Below are 18,302 nucleotides of genomic sequence, written 5' to 3' on the forward strand. Positions count from 1 at the left end.
TCAGTCAGTCAACCAGTCAACCAGTCAGTCAGTCAGTCAGTCAACCAGTCAATCTGTCAGTCAGCAGAGAAAAGTGAATGTAGGGCATGACTCCTGCTGCCTGCTATTGACACCAATTACACTCTAATTATTGGACAGAGATAGGATCCGCTGGATGGAATCGAAAAACATTGGCAGTGGCACTAGTCTAGTCTAATCTAGTTCCAAAAGCATTTTTTTCAATCACTTTGGCAAATTTTTCAGATGGAAGTGGTAGGGTTGGGCAGTATCTCAACCCGGGATTTAAGGTATTACCGGCTTAGGACACAAGCCGAAAAAAAATTCAAAAAAAGCACACTTGGGCGTCTATTACCGGAATGATAACGAAATTAGCACAAGTAATAGCGAATTTCCATGGAGGCTGCTAGCTAAATATGCTAACGAGTGCAAACGAAAATAAATGAATTGCAAAGACAGACAATGCAGTTTGGACATTTACAGGCGAATGTGAACGAGAGACATTGTGCAAATGAACAAAGTTATGAGGCATGCTTATGAGGCATGCTTATGAGGCATGCTTATGAGGCATGCTTGTCTGAAGGAAGACCAGTACTGGCTCTGGGGCAGCATGTGTACACTCTGTGTCTGGGTGGAGTCTGGAGTCGCTAGGGCAACGGGCCTGCCTGCTCTGCTCGAAGAGGGGGGAGGAGCAGACGGCCCGAGAACTGAGCGGAGAACGAAACGCTAGGAAATCAAAATAGTGGCAGCTGTTCAGATAACTCATCCAAAGGGCTTTGACTTCTCGAACGCGGCAGAAAGGTAACACAATATGATGTCCCGTCACCTTTAATAATTCAGCCACTTACTTAGATAACTAGCAAGTTAAACGTAGGGGTCGTGTTAACGCGGAATTCTGCGTTTGTCATACAGGAAAAAATTATAACTTATAACTTATAATATGGTCATAACACTGTCATAACACATATATTTAGACCTGTTGTGACGTATATTACATTATTTTATGGCTGGTTATGACACCTACATAAGAGCGTCAAAACCCAGCGCACAAGGCAAAACATCCCATTACACCATAGCCTACGTGTCAACAGTATGTTTATGTTACATAATTCTTTGAGAAATGGACCATATTAAATGATCATTGTAATTGTGCACACATTGATGTCAGACATGCACCTACCCCAATGCTCTGTTGCTGATGACTGGGATGAATGCAGGAGCAGATTTCAGGAGCAAGACAGCCTCTTTTTGACGGATGACTGATACTGTATAAGGGCATGTCCTTGATCGGCCTAACTGGCATATATGATAATGATGGTCATAATGCTTCTTGACAGTGTCATAAAGTGTATTTTCTACAAGTTATTTAAAATATGATGAAAAAAAACATGACTGTAAATAATTAAGTATAACAACAACGTAGGAATTAAAAAACAAACTTTCAAATGAAAGGAAACTTTTTGTATTTTTATTTTGTTATTTATTATTAGATGTTTTGGGGGTGGATCAGCTTTATATCAGCTTCAATATTGCAGATATATTGTTCCTCTGTGGAGATGGGAGAACCTTCCAGAAGGACAACCATCTCTGCAGCACTCCACCAATCAGGCCTTTATGGTAGAGTGGCCAGACGGAAGCCACTCCTCAGTAAAAGGCACATGACAGCCCGCTTAGAGCTTGCCAAAAGGCACCTAAAGTCTCTCAGACCATGAGAAACAAGATTCTCTGGTCTGATGAAACCAAGATTGAACTCTTTGGCCTGAATGCCAAGCGTCACATCTGGAGGAAACCTGGCACCATCCCTACGGTGAAGCATGGTGGTGGCAGCATGATCATGATGATCATGATCATGCTGTGGGGATGTTTTTCAGCGGCAGGGACTGGGAGACTAGTCAGGATCGAGGCAAAGATTAACGGAGCAAAGTACAGAGAGATCCTTGATGAAAACCTGCTCCAGAGCGCTCAGGACCTCAGACTGGGGCGACGGTTCACCTTCCAACAGGACAACGACCCTAAGCACACAGCCAAGACAACACAGGAGTGGCTTTGGGACAAGTCTCTGAATGACCTTGAGTGGCCCAGCCAGAGCCCGGACTTGAACCCAATCGAACATCTCTGGAGAGACCTGAAGATAGCTGTGCAGCGACACTCCCCATCCAACCTGACAGAGCTTGAGAGGATCTGCAGAGAAGAATGGGAGAAACTCCACAAATACAGGTGTACCAAGCTTGTAGTGGATGACTGTATATCTGTGTGGATGACTGTATATCTGTGTGGATGAGTGTATATCTGTGTGGGTGAGTGTATATCTGTGTGGGTGAGTGTATATCTGTGTGGGTGAGTGTATATCTGTGTGGGTGAGTGTATATCTGTGTGGGTGTGTGTATATCTGTGTGGGTGTGTGTATATTTGTGTGGGTGTGTGTATATCTGTGTGGGTGAGTGTGTGTGTGTATGTATGTGTGGGTGAGTGTGTGTATGTATGTGTGGGTGAGTGTGTGTATGTATGTGTGGGTGAGTGAGTGTATATCTGTGTGGGTGAGTGTATATCTGTGTGGGTGAGTGTGAAACAAAAGCTTTGTCTGGGTCCTAAATGGTACCCTATTCCCTATGGGTCCTGGTCAAAAGTAGTGCACTATATAGGGAATAGGGTGTAATTTGGGACAACTACTCTATGACTTGTTTACGATTCATGCCACATCTTGGATCTCCTCTCATCTGATCTGGTTTGATCTGAACGGCTGTATCTCGACGGCTGTATAGAGTAGAATCATCATTGTTTTGGTAAAATGCCAACAGATTATGGATGTGATAATTGACATCCCTATAGGACCCCAGTGAGTATCATCACTCCCAAGTTCTCACGTGCCTCACCAAATAAGCGCCCACTTCATATAATCTGTCCTAATTTGTTCCATGCCAGGCCTGGACCAGTAGGTCTATGCATCCCAGTGCTCTATGCTGAATCCTGAATTCTGAGTGTGTTCTTTTCCTGTGTGTTTGACTGGGAGAGGATAACATCTCCTGGGTTGTGCCCCCAAAATGGCACCCTACTCCCTATATAGTGCACTACTTTTCTGGTCAAAAGTAGTGCACTATATAGGGAGTAGGGTGCCATTTGGGATGCAGTTCTGCTCAGCATCCTTCTGACAGCTCTGCTCAGCATCCTTCTGACAGCTCTGCTCAGCATCCTTCTGACAGCTCTGCTCAGCATCCTTCTGACAGCTCTGCTCAGACTCACCGTGCCACACATGAAAGAGGAGGGAGGTATTTATGCCGCAATAGAAAGGAGAGAATAGAACTTGATAAAAGAACAGAAGAAGAGGAAGTAGCTTACCAGCTCTTTTGGTTTTGTTATTTTAAAACCTTCCCTCACTTCTTTGAAAAATGGCATATATTACAAAGGGTTGCAGTAGCAGTGTGCTTTCTGACTGGGGAGAGCTGGGTAGTGTCTGTTTGGCAGGAGCGTCATGGTATACCTAGAAGTTCTCTATCTGGTGAAGCTGGAGAATCAACTCAAGGCTCTAGAACCCAAGGCTCTAGATCTTGGAGTTTCTACTTCAGGCTCTACTCTACAGGCTCTACTCTACAGGCTCTACTCTTCAGGCTCTACTCTTCAGGCTCTACTCTTCAGGCTCTACTCTACAGGCTCTACTCTTCAGGCTCTACTCTTCAGGCTCTACTCTACAGGGTCCTGTGCATTTTTTTGCAGGACGTTTTGCAGGTTCAGTAAAGTGCAGTGCAGTAAAGTGCAGTTCTCTATGTCTATTTTCACAGCGTGCTAACTTTGATACGTTTTTGGTGAGCGACGTGGAGCAACACAGTTACTGACTCTGTGACGATAACGAGGTATGAGCTTTCAGTCATCCTCTACCTCTTCGGCGGTGGATTATTCTGAATACATGGCTGGGGTAGTTGTGCAGATGATGCAGAAATAGCGTCATCGTTTCAGAGTACACAGTAATGAAGAGACAGGCAGTTATACCAGCTTTAAACTAGCCTGGTCCCAGATCTGTTTGCAAATGACCAAAGGGGTTGGCAAGACAGCACAAACAGATCTGGGGCCAGGCTAGTTAATGACCATAGGAGTTGGTAAGACAGCACAAACAGATCTGGGACCAGGCTAGGTAATGACCATAGGAGTTGGTAAGACAGCACAAACAGATCTGGGACCAGGCTAGGTAATGACCATAGGAGTTGGTAAGACAGCACAAACAGATCTGGGACCAGGCTAGTTAATGACCATAGGAGTTGGTAAGACAGCACAAACAGATCTGGGGCCAGGCTAGGTAATGACCATAGGAGTTGGTAAGACAGCACAAACAGATCTGGGACCAGGCTAGCACTGAACACAGTCGGAGAAGAAACTACCACAGCATCCTCGTTTTGTTTCATTCTCTGCTACACTCTTAGAAAAAAGTTGCTATTTAGAACCTAAAAGGATTATTTGGCTGTCCCCATAGAAGAATCCTTTGAAGAACCCTTGTTGGTTCCAGGTAGAACACTTTTGGTTCCAAGTAGAACTGTTTTGGGTTCCATGTAGAACCCTTTCTACATGGAACCCAAAATGGTTCTACCTCGAACCAAACGTAAAAAAAAAAAAACCTGGAACCAAAAAGGGGTCTCCTATGGGGACAGCCAAAGAACCCTTTTTGAACACTCTTGTGTAGACTGTCCTTAGAAGCACAGTATGTTAATGTTACCAGTGCTTGGGCCTGTGTCTGTATCTAGGGTAAGTCACAGTGATCAGTGTGTTTGCTTGACTTTTCTACCCACAAGAGGGTCTCCCATGTGTGGGATGGTGTCAGGGGAAGGAGGATCTCCCATGTGTGGGATGGTGTCAGGGGAAGGAGGATCTCCCTTGTGTGGATGGTGTCAGGGGAAGGAGGATCTCCCTTGTGTGGGATGGTGTCAGGGGAAGGAGGGTCTCCCTTGTGTGGGATGGTGTCAGGGGAAGGAGGATCTCCCATGTGTGGGATGGTGTCAGGGGAAGGAGGATCTCCCTTGTGTGGATGGTGTCAGGGGAAGGAGGATCTCCCTTGTGTGGGATGGTGTCAGGGGAAGGAGGATCTCCCTTGTGTGGGATGGTGTCAGGGGGAGGGTCTCCCATGTGTGGGATGGTGTCAGGGGAAGGAGGATCTCCCTTGTGTGGGATGGTGTCAGGGGAAGGAGGATCTCCCTTGTGTGGGATGGCGTCAGGGGGAGGGTCTCCCTTGTGTGGGATGGTGTCAGGGGAAGGAGGATCTCCCTTGTGTGGGATGGTGTCAGGGGGAGGGTCTCCCTTGTGTGGGATGGTGTCAGGGGAAGGAGGGTCTCCCTTGTGTGGGATGGTGTCAGGGGAAGGAGGATCTCCCTTGTGTGGGATGGCGTCAGGGGGAGGGTCTCCCTTGTGTGGGATGGTGTCAGGGGAAGGAGGATCTCCCTTGTGTGGGATGGTGTCAGGGGGAGGGTCTCCCTTGTGTGGGATGGTGTCAGGGGAAGGAGGGTCTCCCTTGTGTGGGATGGTGTCAGGGGAAGGAGGATCTCCCTTGTGTGGGATGGTGTCAGGGGGAGGGTCTCCCTTGTGTGGGATGGTGTCAGGGTAAGGAGGGTCTCCCTTGTGTGGGATGGTGTCAGGGGAAGGAGGGTCTCCCTTGTGTGGGATGGTGTCAGGGGAAGGAGGATCTCCCTTGTGTGGGATGGTGTCAGGGGGAGGGTCTCCCATGTGTGGGATGGTGTCAGGGGAAGGAGGATCTCCCTTGTGTGGGATGGTGTCAGGGGAAGGAGGATCTCCCTTGTGTGGGATGGTGTCAGGGGAAGGAGGGTCTCCCTTGTGTGGGATGGTGTCAGGGGAAGGAGGATCTCCCTTGTGTGGGATGGCGTCAGGGGGAGGGTCTCCCTTGTGTGGGATGGTGTCAGGGGAAGGAGGATCTCCCTTGTGTGGGATGGTGTCAGGGGGAGGGTCTCCCTTGTGTGGGATGGTGTCAGGGTAAGGAGGGTCTCCCTTGTGTGGGATGGTGTCAGGGGAAGGAGGATCTCCCTTGTGTGGGATGGTGTCAGGGTAAGGAGGGTCTCCCATGTGTGGGATGGTGTCAGGGGAAGGAGGATCTCCCTTGTGTGGGATGGTGTCAGGGGAAGGAGGATCTCCCTTGTGTGGGATGGTGTCAGGGTAAGGAGGGTCTCCCTTGTGTGGGATGGTGTCAGGGGAAGGAGGATCTCCCTTGTGTGGGATGGCGTCAGGGGAGTTGTGCTTCATAGCTGTAGTGTAGCTTATACAGTCCCCAAGGTAGGGGAGGATCTTAGATCAGGGCTGTTGCTTGTAGTTTTACCTGATATTTTGTCAGATGATTTGTCAGAATGCAGATACGTACAGTGAATTCGGAAAGTATTCAGACCCCTTGACTTTTTCCACTTTGTTACGTTACAGCCTTATTCTAAAATGGATTACATTGTTTTCCCCCCTCATCAATCTACACACAACACCTCATAATGACAAAGCGAAAATAGGTTTTTGGACAACTACTGAAATATCACATTTACATAAGTGTTCAGACCCTTTACTCAGTACTTTGTTGAAGCACCTTTGGCAGCGATTACAGCCTCGAGTCTTCTTGGGTATGACGCTACAAGCTTGGCACACCTGTATTTGGGGAGTTTCTCCCATTCTTCTCTGCAGATCCTCTCAAGCTCTGTCAGGTTGGATGTGGAGCGTCGCTGCACAGCTATTTTCAGGTCTCTCCAGAGATGTTTGATCGGGTTCAAGTCCGGGCTCTGGCTGGGCCACTCAATGACATTCAGAGACTTGTCCCGAAGCCACTCCTGCGTTGTCTTGGCTGTGTACTTAGTGTCGTTGTCCTGTTGGAAGGTGAACCTTCGCCCAAGTCTGAGGTTCAGAGTGCTCTGGAGCAGGCTTTCATCAAGGATCTCTCTGTACTTTGCTCCGTTCATCTTTCCTTCGATCCTGACTAGTCTCCCAGTCCCTGCCGCTGAAAAACATCCCCACAGCATGTTGCTGCCACCACCATGCTTCACCGTAGGGATGGTGCCAGGTTTCCTTAAGACGAGGCGCTTGGCATTCAGGCCAAAGAGTTCAATCTTGGCTTAATCAGACCAGAGAATCGTGTTTCTCATAGCCTTTTGGCAAGCTCTAAGCGGGCTGTCATGTGCCTTTTACTGAGGAGTGGCTTCCGTCAGGCCACTCTACCATAAAGGTCTGATTGGGATTGGTAGAGTGTTGCAGAGATGGTTGTCCTTCTGGAAGGTTCTCCCATCTCCGCAGAGGAACTCTGGAGCTCTGTCAGAGTGACCATCGGGTTCTTGGTCACCTCCCTGACCAAGGCCCTTCTCAGATTGCTCAGTTGGGCTGGGCGGCCAGCTTTAGGAAGAGTCTTGGTGGTTCCAAACTTCTTCCATTTAAGAATAATGGAGGCCACTGTGTTTTTGGGGACCTTCAATGCTACAGAAATGTTTTGGTACCCTTCCCCAGATCTGTGCCTCGACACAATCCTGTCTCGGAGCTTCCTTCGACCTCATGGCTTGGTTTTTGCTCTGACATGCACTGTCAACTGAAGGGACTTTTATATAGACAGGTGGGTGCCTTTCCAAATCATGTCCAATCAATTGAATTTACCACAGGTGGACTCCAATCAAGTTGTAGAAACATCTCAAGGATGATCAATGGAAACAGGATGCAGCTGAGTTCAATTTCAAGTCTCATAGCAAAGGGTCTGAATACTTATGTAAATAAGGTGTTTTTGTTTTTTGTTATTTTGACATTTGCCAAAAAATACACAAACCTGTTTTCGCTTTGTCATTATGGGGTATTGTGTGTATATTTATGAGAATGTTTATTTATTTAATCCATTTTAGAATAAGGCTGTAATGTAACAAAATGTGGAAAAAGGGAAGGGGTCTGAATACTTTCCGAATGCACTGTGTCCTTAAATTGTGATTGTGGGCTCTGTTTGAGAGAGAACTGGACTATTTATATTCATGTGTTGTATATAATGTATCAAAGTCAGATAAGTTCTGTCATAGGGTTTCAGTGACTATCTAGAAGCCTTAATAAAATAAACAATAAAATATTAACAGTAAACATTACACTCACAAAAGTTCCAAAAGAATAAAGAAATTGCAAATGTTATATTATGTCTGTATACAGTGAGACGTGTTCTCTGCCTCTACAGCCTACCGTCATAAATATCCACTTAATCTTTTTTATGTCTTGGTTGATGAATGTTTGATGTTGCGTGTTCTTTCCGGTGTGCCAGGCTCACATCCCTGTGTCGTGCGAAGGCAGGGGTGGGGGGGTTGAAATGAGTAGATTTGGCCTTTATTGTCATTAATCTTGCCCTGGAGGCAGCTCTGATCACTCGCTGGCACGGCCACGAAGTCATAACATCAGATTTTAACCCTAACCTTAACCACACTGCTAACCCTAATCTTAAATTTAAGAGCAAAAAGCAAATGTTTGTTTTCATGGATTTTTACGATATAGCCAATTTTGACTTTGCAGCTGGCCCATCTACCGGAAATCGCTCCGTTCTGCCTCATGGGCAAGATTCATGGCAATAAACGTCAACCTGCTGGAAACGAGGGGCGGTGAGAGGGGAGGCAGGGGAGACGGGGAGGGGGAGGGGGAGGCAGGGGAGTCTGAGAGGGGGAGGCAGGGGAGACGGAGGCAGGGGAGACGGGGAGGGGGAGGCAGGGGATATGGGGAGGGGGGAGAGAAAGGGGGAGGGATCTTAATGGTTGCCAGACCCTCAGGGGTATTGCGTAATGGGTATTGCATCACGTCTGCCCCCCTAGAGAAGACCTGGAGTGTTTTTACCTGGCTGGTTCTCTGCTCCAGGGCTAGTTCTCTGCTCCAGGGCTAGTTCTCTGCTCCAGGGCTAGTTCTCTGCTCCAGGGCTAGTTCTCTGCTCCAGGGCTAGTTCTCTGCTCCAGGGCTAGTTCTCTGCTCCAGGGCTAGTTCTCTGCTCCAGGGCTAGTTCTCTGCTCCAGGGCTAGTTATCTGCTCCAGGGCTAGTTCTCTGCTCCAGGGCTAGTTCTCTGCTCCAGGGCTAGTTCTCTGCTCCAGGGCTAGTTCTCTGCTCCAGGGCTAGTTCTCTGCTCCAGGGCTAGTTCTCTGCTCCAGGGCTAGTTATCTGCTCCATGGCTAGTTCTCTGCTCCAGGGCTAGTTATCTGCTCCAGGGCTAGTTATCTGCTCCAGGGCTAGTTATCTGCTCCAGGGCTAGTTATCTGCTCCAGGGCTAGTTCTCTGCTCCAGGGCTAGTTCTCTGCTCCAGGGCTAGTTCTCTGCTCCAGGGCTAGTTATCTGCTCCAGGGCTAGTTATCTGCTCCAGGGCTAGTTATCTGCTCCAGGGCTAGTACTCTGCTCCAGGGCTAGTTATCTGCTCCAGGGCTAGTTATCTGCTCCAGGGCAGGGTGGACAGTACACATATTAAAATGCTTATAAGTACAAGTCCAACAGAGATTCCTTGTTACCTTCATGGCATTAAAGTTGTATGATTCTGAAATCACAGCTATTATTTTAGAGTGCATCTTAGACCAATCAGACACCATCTTAGACTAAAAGCATCCCTCAGATTGACTCAGCCTGTCTGTAAGAGGAGTTTTGGGTTGGAACTAATGCACATCCCCAGAATGTAAATGGGATTGGACTTCACAGGAACAGAAAGTATGGCTATTTTCAAGTCTATAAATCAATAGGAAGTTCAGAGACAGCAGCTCAGTAGAAAGGATCTTTAATTATGTCTGGTCTGTGTCCCAAATGGAACCCAGGCCCCTACATAGTGTACTACTTTTGACAAGGGGACATCATGATCTGCATGACAGCAGCACTTTAGAAGTAATTCCATTTAGCCAACCAACCCCTCTGAAAGGGGGCGACTCCATTGAGATGATATAAGGAAGTAAATAACAGTTGATCCAAAAGTCATTTCAAAGTTAATGGAGGAGAGAGGGAGGGAGGGAGGGAGGGAGAGGGAGGGAGGGAGAGGGAGACTGATTCTTCTAACAGTGAGAAGACAGCATAATATTTTCCATCAAAACTCCCAGGTGTCTCTTACGAATTGGTCAATCGATACATTTTCAAGTACATAACTATAGAGAACATATATCTTTTTTTTTTATATATATTTTTGTGTGGACCACAAAAATGCTATGGTAATAAAATATTAATGTTTACACACTCCCAGGAATGTCATACATGATGGATCATTAGCTTCCCTACATAAGACACTAACCTTCACACATCTAGATGGCCGGGCAGGGTGGGTATGGAAGGAGAGACATAAGACACTAACCTTCACACATCTAGATGGCCGGGCAGGGTGGGTATGGAGGTAGAGACATAAGACACTAACCTTCACACATCTAGATGGCCGGGCAGGGTGGGTATGGAGGTAGAGACATAAGACACTAACCTTCACACATCTAGATGGCCGGGCAGGGTGGGTATGGAAGGAGAGACAGCCATGGAGTCAGACTGGAGGATCCAGGTTCTATGTTTGAATAGGTGGGGGATGGAGGAGTCTTCCATTATTAGGGATTTTTTTTTTACTATTAGGGGGTGGAGCACTGCATCAATACGTCAAATACACAATACCCATAATACACTGCTCAAAAAAATAAAGGGAACGCTAAAATAACACATCCTAGATCTGAATGAATGAAATAATCTTTTTAAATAGTTTTTTTCTTTACATAGTTGAATGTGCTGACAACAAAATCACACAAAAAGTATCAATGGAAATCAAATTTATCAACCCATGGAGGTCTGGATTTGGAGTCACCCTCAAAATTAAAAGTGGAAAACCACACTACAGGCTGATCCAACTTTGATGTAATGTCCTTAAAACAAGTCAACATGAGGCTCAGTAGTGTGTGTGGCCTCCATCCTTGATGCTTATTTATAAAACGCTCTTAGGCCTCACTCCCCCCTATCTGAGATACCTACTGCAGCCCTCATCCTCCACATACAACACCCGTTCTGCCAGTCACATTCTGTTAAAGGTCCCCAAAGCACACCCATCCCTGGGTCGCTCCTCTTTCCAGTTCGCTGCAGCTAGCGACTGGAACAAGCTGCAAAAAAACACTCAAACTGGACAGTTTTATCTCCATCTCTTCATTCAAAGACTCCATCATGGACACTCTTACTGACAGATGTGGCTGCTTCGTGTGATGTATTGTTGTCTCTACCTTCTTGCCCTTTGTGCTGTTGTCTGTGCCCAATAATGTTTGTACCATTCCTTGTGCTGCTGCCATCTTGTGCTGCTGCCATGTTGTGTTGCTACCATGTTGTGCTGCTACCATGTTGTGTTGCTACCATGTTGTTTTCATGTTGAGTTGCTACCTTGCTGTGTTGTTGTCTTAAGTCTCTCCTTATGTAGTGTTGTGTTGTCTCGCTTGTTGTGATGTGTGTTTGGTCCTATATCTACACTACCAGTCAAACGTTTGGACACACCTACTCATTCAAGGGTTTTTCTTTATTTTTACTATTTTGTACATTGTAGAATAATAGTGAAGACATTACAACTATGAAATAACACACATGGAATCATATAGTAACCCAAAAAGTTTTTTTTTGAGATTCTTCAAATAGCCACCCTTTGCCTTGATGACAGCTTTGCACACTCTTGGCATTCTCTCAACCAGCTTCATGAGGTAGTCACCTGGAATGCATTTCAATTAACATGTGTGCCTTCTTAAAAGTTAATTTGTGGAATTTCTTCTTCTTAATCCTTCTTAATGCGTTTGAGCCAATCAGTTGTGTTGTGACAAGGTAGGGGGGGTATACAGAAGATTACCCTATTTGGTAAAAGACCAAGTCCATATTATGACAAGAACAGCTCAAATAAGCAAAGAGAAACGACAGTCCATCATTACTTTAAGACATGAAGGTCAGTCAATACGGAACATTTCAAGAACTTTGAAAGTTTCATCAAGTGCAGTTGCAAAAACCATCAAGCGCTATGATGGAAACTGGCTCTCATGAGGACCGCCACAGGAATGGAAGACCCAGAGTTATCTCTGCTGCAGAGGATAAGTTCATTAGAGTTACCAGCCTCAGAAATTGAGTTCAAGTCTGATAGAAGAATTTGTATGTGTAAAGTACAGGCCGCCTAAAGGTGGGCGGAGCAAAGTTCCTTTGTGTTAGGGCATATAAAAAGACTGACCTATCGCAGAACGGGACTTTGTTTAATTCATTATTAAACCAGAGCCTTACACCCTCTGGGAATTATTCAAAGCTTGCAACCATTGAGATAACAAAATTCTCGTGACAACTGGTCCTTCGAGCAGTATCTCGATACCCTAAAAATTATCAAAGACTCCAGCCAACCTAGTCATAGACTGTTCTCTCTGCTACCGCACGGCAAGCGGTACCGGAGCGCCAAGTCTAGGTCCAACAGGCTTCTCAACAGCTTCTACCCCCAAGACATAAGACTCCTGAACATCTGATTAAATGGCTACCCGGACTATTTGCACTGCCCCCCCACCCCCTCTTTTACGCTGCAGCTACTCTGTTTATTATTTATGCATAGTCACTTTAACTCTACCCACATGTACATATTACCTCAATTACCTCGACTAACCGGTGCCCTCCGCACATTGACTCTGTACCAGTACCCCCCTGTATATAGCCTCCCTACTGTTATTTTATTTTACTGCTGCTCTTTAATTATTTGCTATTTTTTTATTTTTTACTTATCCATTTTTTACTTAACACTTAATTTTTTTATTAAAAACTGCACTGTTGGTTACAGGCTTGTATGTAAGCATTTCACTGTAAGGTCAACACCTGTTGGTATTCAGCGCATGTGGCAAATAAAATTAGATTTTATTTGATACTCACACACACACGCACGCACTCACACACACCTTCATCTCCACAACCCCCTGCTAGCCAATCAATATGCGTCATAAGGTCGAAGTGGATGATATGGAGTAATATAGCAGAGGACAGACAGTACAGAACAGACCCGTGGAGGAAAGGACAGGGTATTTGTGCTGCTAGCTGTCACCATGGTAACTTTCATCTGCAGAGACATTCTTGGTGTTTTCCACCTGCTATAGAACATGTTGCAGAGAGATGTTACACAATGTTGTCAGTGATACAGCCTAGCTGTCTTCTAGCGACGGCTATAAGCTATGGCCTTCCCCTTCAAACCTTTAACTGATTTGTCTAGGTGAATTCAGATACTGTAGCTAACCTATTCTTCCAAAATGGGTTTTATGAGTATAAATTAAAAGGCACAGTGCAGTCAAAAAAAATGTGATTTTCCTGTGTATTATATATACTTCCACCACTACGAGGTTGGAATAATACTGTAACATTGTGAAAATAATGATAATGCCTTTAGTGTAAGTGCTGTTTTAAAAGACCAGCTGCCATGTCTGCCTGTTTTGGTGGGAGGGAGTTCTGGCCTTCCGCGGTGACATCCCCATGCGGTTTCCGCGGTGACATCCCCATGCGGTTTCCGCGGTGACATCCCCATGCGGTTTTATTAGTTAACAGACCGATAAGAAAGATGGTTCTAAACCTCTCTGCCAATAACAGCTCATTTTCAATTTTCCCCTCCCCTCCCCACTCAAACCACTCCCAGACAGTCCTAGCAAAATTATTGCTTGACAAATTGCTCTTTGCTAAGAAGCTATTTTTTTGTTTCTTTTTAACCATTTAAATTTAAAACAATCCCAGTAAGGTACTTAATTGTTACCAGAAATGATTTGATATTGAGATAAAAACAGCTGCATTGGACCTTTTAACATGTTAATTACTTTATTTGTGTTTATTCTGTTGAGCTGTGTTTTTTCTGTCAACTGGATAATGAGTGTATGTACACTAATTACAGAGAAACAGATTCAAGCCAGCTTGCTTTATAAAACTATTTAGTGTGTGTTTTTGTTCTCCTTGAACGTGATGGAAGATAACTGAGACTAGCGTAATTTGTATAATGACTGATTCGGGCTGTAAAGAGGATGAGAATGTTTTATAATAATAATAATATGCCATTTAGCAGACGCTTTTATCCAAAGCGACTTACAGTCATGCGTGCATACATTTTTTTTTTTTTTTTTGTGTATGGGTGGTCCCGGGGATCGAACCCACTACCTTGGCGTTACAAGCGCCGTGCTCTACCAGCTGAGCTACAGCATCATGTCCAAATCATTCAAAAGTATCTACAATTGTTTGTGAAGCTCCAAAAAAAAAAATCACTTTTAGATGGTGGACTCCCAAATGGCACCCTATTCCCTATATAGTGCACTACTTTTGACCAGAACCCATAAAGCTCTGGTCAAAAATAGTGCACTATATAGGGAATAGGGTGCCATTTGGGACGAGTGAACTGAACTGAGCTCCATATTCATGTCCAACCAACTCTCCTCTGGTAGAGGTGGTTAACTGAATAATGTCATAAGCCATCCGGTCCACCTGCTCCATAAATTGTACAGTATATGAAATATTTAAGAGATATAAAATTAGGGTTAGTTAGTCGTTGTTCTGCCATCAATCAGGAAGTCAGTTAAAATATCCTCCTTCCTGGTTGGCTAGGTCTACATCCTTGTGAAGAGGAAGCGACGATGGTGTCACAAATCACATAGGGCTGGGTCGGGAGTGATATCTTAGCCTGGGTGCCACTGCCAGTCTGATTCTGTTTGGCATGGCAATTCCATAAGAGGTTTGTAGGAGGGCAGAAACTGACTGGCACCCAGGCTGACTGGCACCCAGGCTGACTGGCACCCAGGCTGACTGGCACTCAGGCTGACTGGCACCCAGGCTAACTGGCACCCAGGCTGACTGGCACCCAGGCTGACTGGCACCCAGGCTGACTGGCACCCAGGCTAACTGGCACCCAGGCTGACTGGCACCCAGGCTGACTGGCACCCAGGCTAACTGGCACCCAGGCTGACTGGCACCCAGGCTAACTGGCACCCAGGCTGACTGGCACCCAGGCTGACTGGCACCCAGGCTGACTGGCACCCAGGCTGACTGGCACCCAGGCTGACTGGCACCCAGGCTAACTGGCGCCCAGGCTAACTGGCACCCAGGCTAACTGGCACCCAGGCTGACTGGCACCCAGGCTGACTGGCACCCAGGCTGACTGGCACCCAGGCTATTGATATCACTCCCAACCCAACCTTAGTGATCTGCCCTGTCTCTGTATTCTGCACAGGCTGAACCAAAGTAGATTTGATTGTACATAAATTCCATACCAGACCAAGCTGAACACTTGGCAGAGAATGCCTCTACCTCCTGTACGCATCATAACACAGACACAAGCAGGCAGACACGCACACCACACACACACGCGCGTAATAACCCTCCTTACTGACTCTCTGACTGACATTTACAGACAAGCACCACTTAAACACAACTCAGATCACAGCTCTATATTAACGGCTCTATATTAAGAGCTCTATAGTAACGGCTCTATAGTAACAGCTCTATATTAACGGCTGTATATTAACGGCTCTATAGTAACGGCTCTATATTAACGGCTCTATATTAACGGCTCTATATTAACGGCTCTATATTAACGGCTCTATATTAACGGCTCTATAGTAACGGCTCTATATTAACGGCTCTATATTAACGGCTCTATATTAACGGCTCTATAGTAACGGCTCTATATTAACGGCTCTATATTAACGGCTCTATATTAACGGCTCTATAGTAACGGCTCTATATTAACGGCTCTATATTAACGGCTCTATATTAACGGCTCTATAGTAACGGCTCTATATTAACGGCTCTATATTAACGGCTCTATAGTAACGGCTCTATATTAACGGCTCTATAGTAACGGCTCTATATTAACGGCTCTATATTAACGGCTCTATAGTAACGGCTCTATATTATCGGCTCTATATTAACGGCTCTATAGTAACGGCTCTATATTAACGGCTCTATATTAACGGCTCTATATTAACGGCTCTATATTAACGGCTGTATATTAACGGCTCTATAGTAACGGCTCTATATTAACGGCTCTATATTAACGGCTGTATATTAACGGCTGTATATTAACGGCTCTATATTAACGGCTCTATATTAACGGCTCTATATTAACGGCTCTATAGTAACGGCTCTATATTAACGGCTCTATAGTAACGGCTCTATATTAACGGCTCTATATTAACGGCTCTATATTAACGGCTCTATATTAACGGCTCTATAGTAACGGCTCTATAGTAACGGCTCTATATTAACGGCTCTATATTAACGGCTCTATAGTAACGGCTCTATATTAACGGCTCTATATTAACGGCTCTATATTAAGAGCTCTATATTAACGGCTCTATATTAACGGCTCTATATTAACGGCTCTATATTAACGGCTGTATATTAACGGCTCTATAGTAACGGCTCTATATTAACGGCTCTATATTAACGGCTCTATATTAAGAGCTCTATATTAACGGCTCTATATTAACGGCTCTATATTAACGGCTCTATATTAACGGCTGTATATTAACGGCTCTATATTAACGGCTCTATAGTAACGGCTCTATAGTAACGGCTCTATAGTAACGGCTCTATATTAACGGCTCTATATTAACGGCTCTATAGTAACGGCTCTATATTAACGGCTCTATATTAACGGCTCTATATTAACGGCTCTATAGTAACGGCTCTATAGTAACGGCTCTATAGTAACGGCTCTATATTAACGGCTCTATATTAACGGCTCTATATTAAGAGCTCTATATTAACGGCTCTATAGTAACGGCTCTATATTAACGGCTCTATATTAACGGCTCTATATTAACGGCTGTATATTAACGGCTCTATAGTAACGGCTCTATATTAACGGCTCTATAGTAACGGCTCTATATTAACGGCTCTATATTAACGGCTGTATATTAACGGCTCTATATTAACGGCTGTATATTAACGGCTCTATAGTAACGGCTCTATATTAACGGCTCTATAGTAACGGCTCTATATTAACGGCTCTATAGTAACGGCTCTATATTAACGGCTCTATATTAACGGCTCTATAGTAACGGCTCTATATTAACGGCTCTATAGTAACGGCTCTATATTAACGGCTCTATATTAACGGCTCTATATTAACGGCTCTATAGTAACGGCTCTATAGTAACGGCTCTATATTAACGGCTCTATAGTAACGGCTCTATAGTAACGGCTCTATATTAACGGCTCTATATTAACGGCTCTATAGTAACGGCTCTATAGTAACGGCTCTATATTAACGGCTCTATAGTAACGGCTCTATAGTAACGGCTCTATATTAACGGCTCTATATTAACAGCTCTATAGTAACAGCTCTATAGTAACAGCTCTATATTAACAGCTCTATAGTAACGGCTCTATATTAACGGCTCTATATTAACAGCTCTATAGTAACAGCTCTATAGTAACAGCTCTATATTAACAGCTCTATATTAACAGCTCTATAGTAACAGCTCTATATTAACGGCTCTATATTAATGGCTCTATATTAACGGTTTGAAATTCACTGCTCGACTGGGGTGACCATACTGATAATTGTATGTGTGGGGTACAGAGATGAGGTAGTCATTCAAAAATCATGTTAAACACGATTATTTCAACTTATTATGTGACTTGTTAAGCACATTTTAATTCCTGATTTAAGCTTGCCATAACAAAGGGGTTGAATACTTATGGACTCAAGATATTTCAGCTTTTCATTTTTAATAATAATTATTATTATTTAAAAAAATGAAATAAAATAATCCACTTTGACATTATAGGGTGTTGTGTGTAGGCCAGCGACATGTTTTTCTTCTTCTCGATTTAATTCATTTTAAATCCAGGCTGTAACACAACAATATGTGGAAAAAGTCAAGGAGTGTGAATACTTCCTGAAAGCACTGTGTGACAAGAGCCAATGGGGATCTCTGTAAGGGAATAGGGAATACTCTGTATTCATACAGAAGCTTTCTACCAGGCCTTATGAACCCTATGCATTTAAATCCCCTTTCGCTCTAGAATCAAACGGTCTTGTGTCTTTTGGGGGAAATTAGCATTTAAATGACTTGTGGACAAGGGCTTCTCCTCGTCATACAGGCCTCCTCAACTGGAGCAAAACCAGGCTTTTTCCTCTCTGTTTACGTCCGAGCTGCTGCCAAAGTCCCCGAGGGTGTATGTTTGCCAGCCGCGTCAGTCGGTCCCTGTCTGTGTGTGTGTGTGTCTGTGTGTCTGTGTGTCTGTGTGTGTGTGTGTGTGTGTGTGTGTGTGTGTGTGTGTGTATGTTTGCACGGGCAGAACACTTTCGAGGATGTGTTATTTCCTCGAGTACCCTGGACCACTGATGACCTTTTAGTACTGAGCG

The 18,302-nt window shown here is 44.8% G+C and overlaps 1 protein-coding gene across 2 annotated transcripts in view; it reads left to right on the forward strand.

Moving 5' to 3' along the window:
• Window positions 1-18,302, forward strand: part of LOC311130933 (ras-related protein Rab-6B) — a gene marked incomplete at both ends in the record, with an annotated part of 129,871 nt that overhangs the window by 17,711 nt on the left and 93,858 nt on the right. The gene's annotated exons all lie outside the window — the stretch shown is intronic.

The sequence above is a fragment of the Coregonus lavaretus genome (genome assembly GCF_964263955.1).
Source record: "Coregonus lavaretus genome assembly, chromosome: 6".
Taxonomy (NCBI): Eukaryota; Metazoa; Chordata; class Actinopteri; order Salmoniformes; family Salmonidae; genus Coregonus; species Coregonus lavaretus.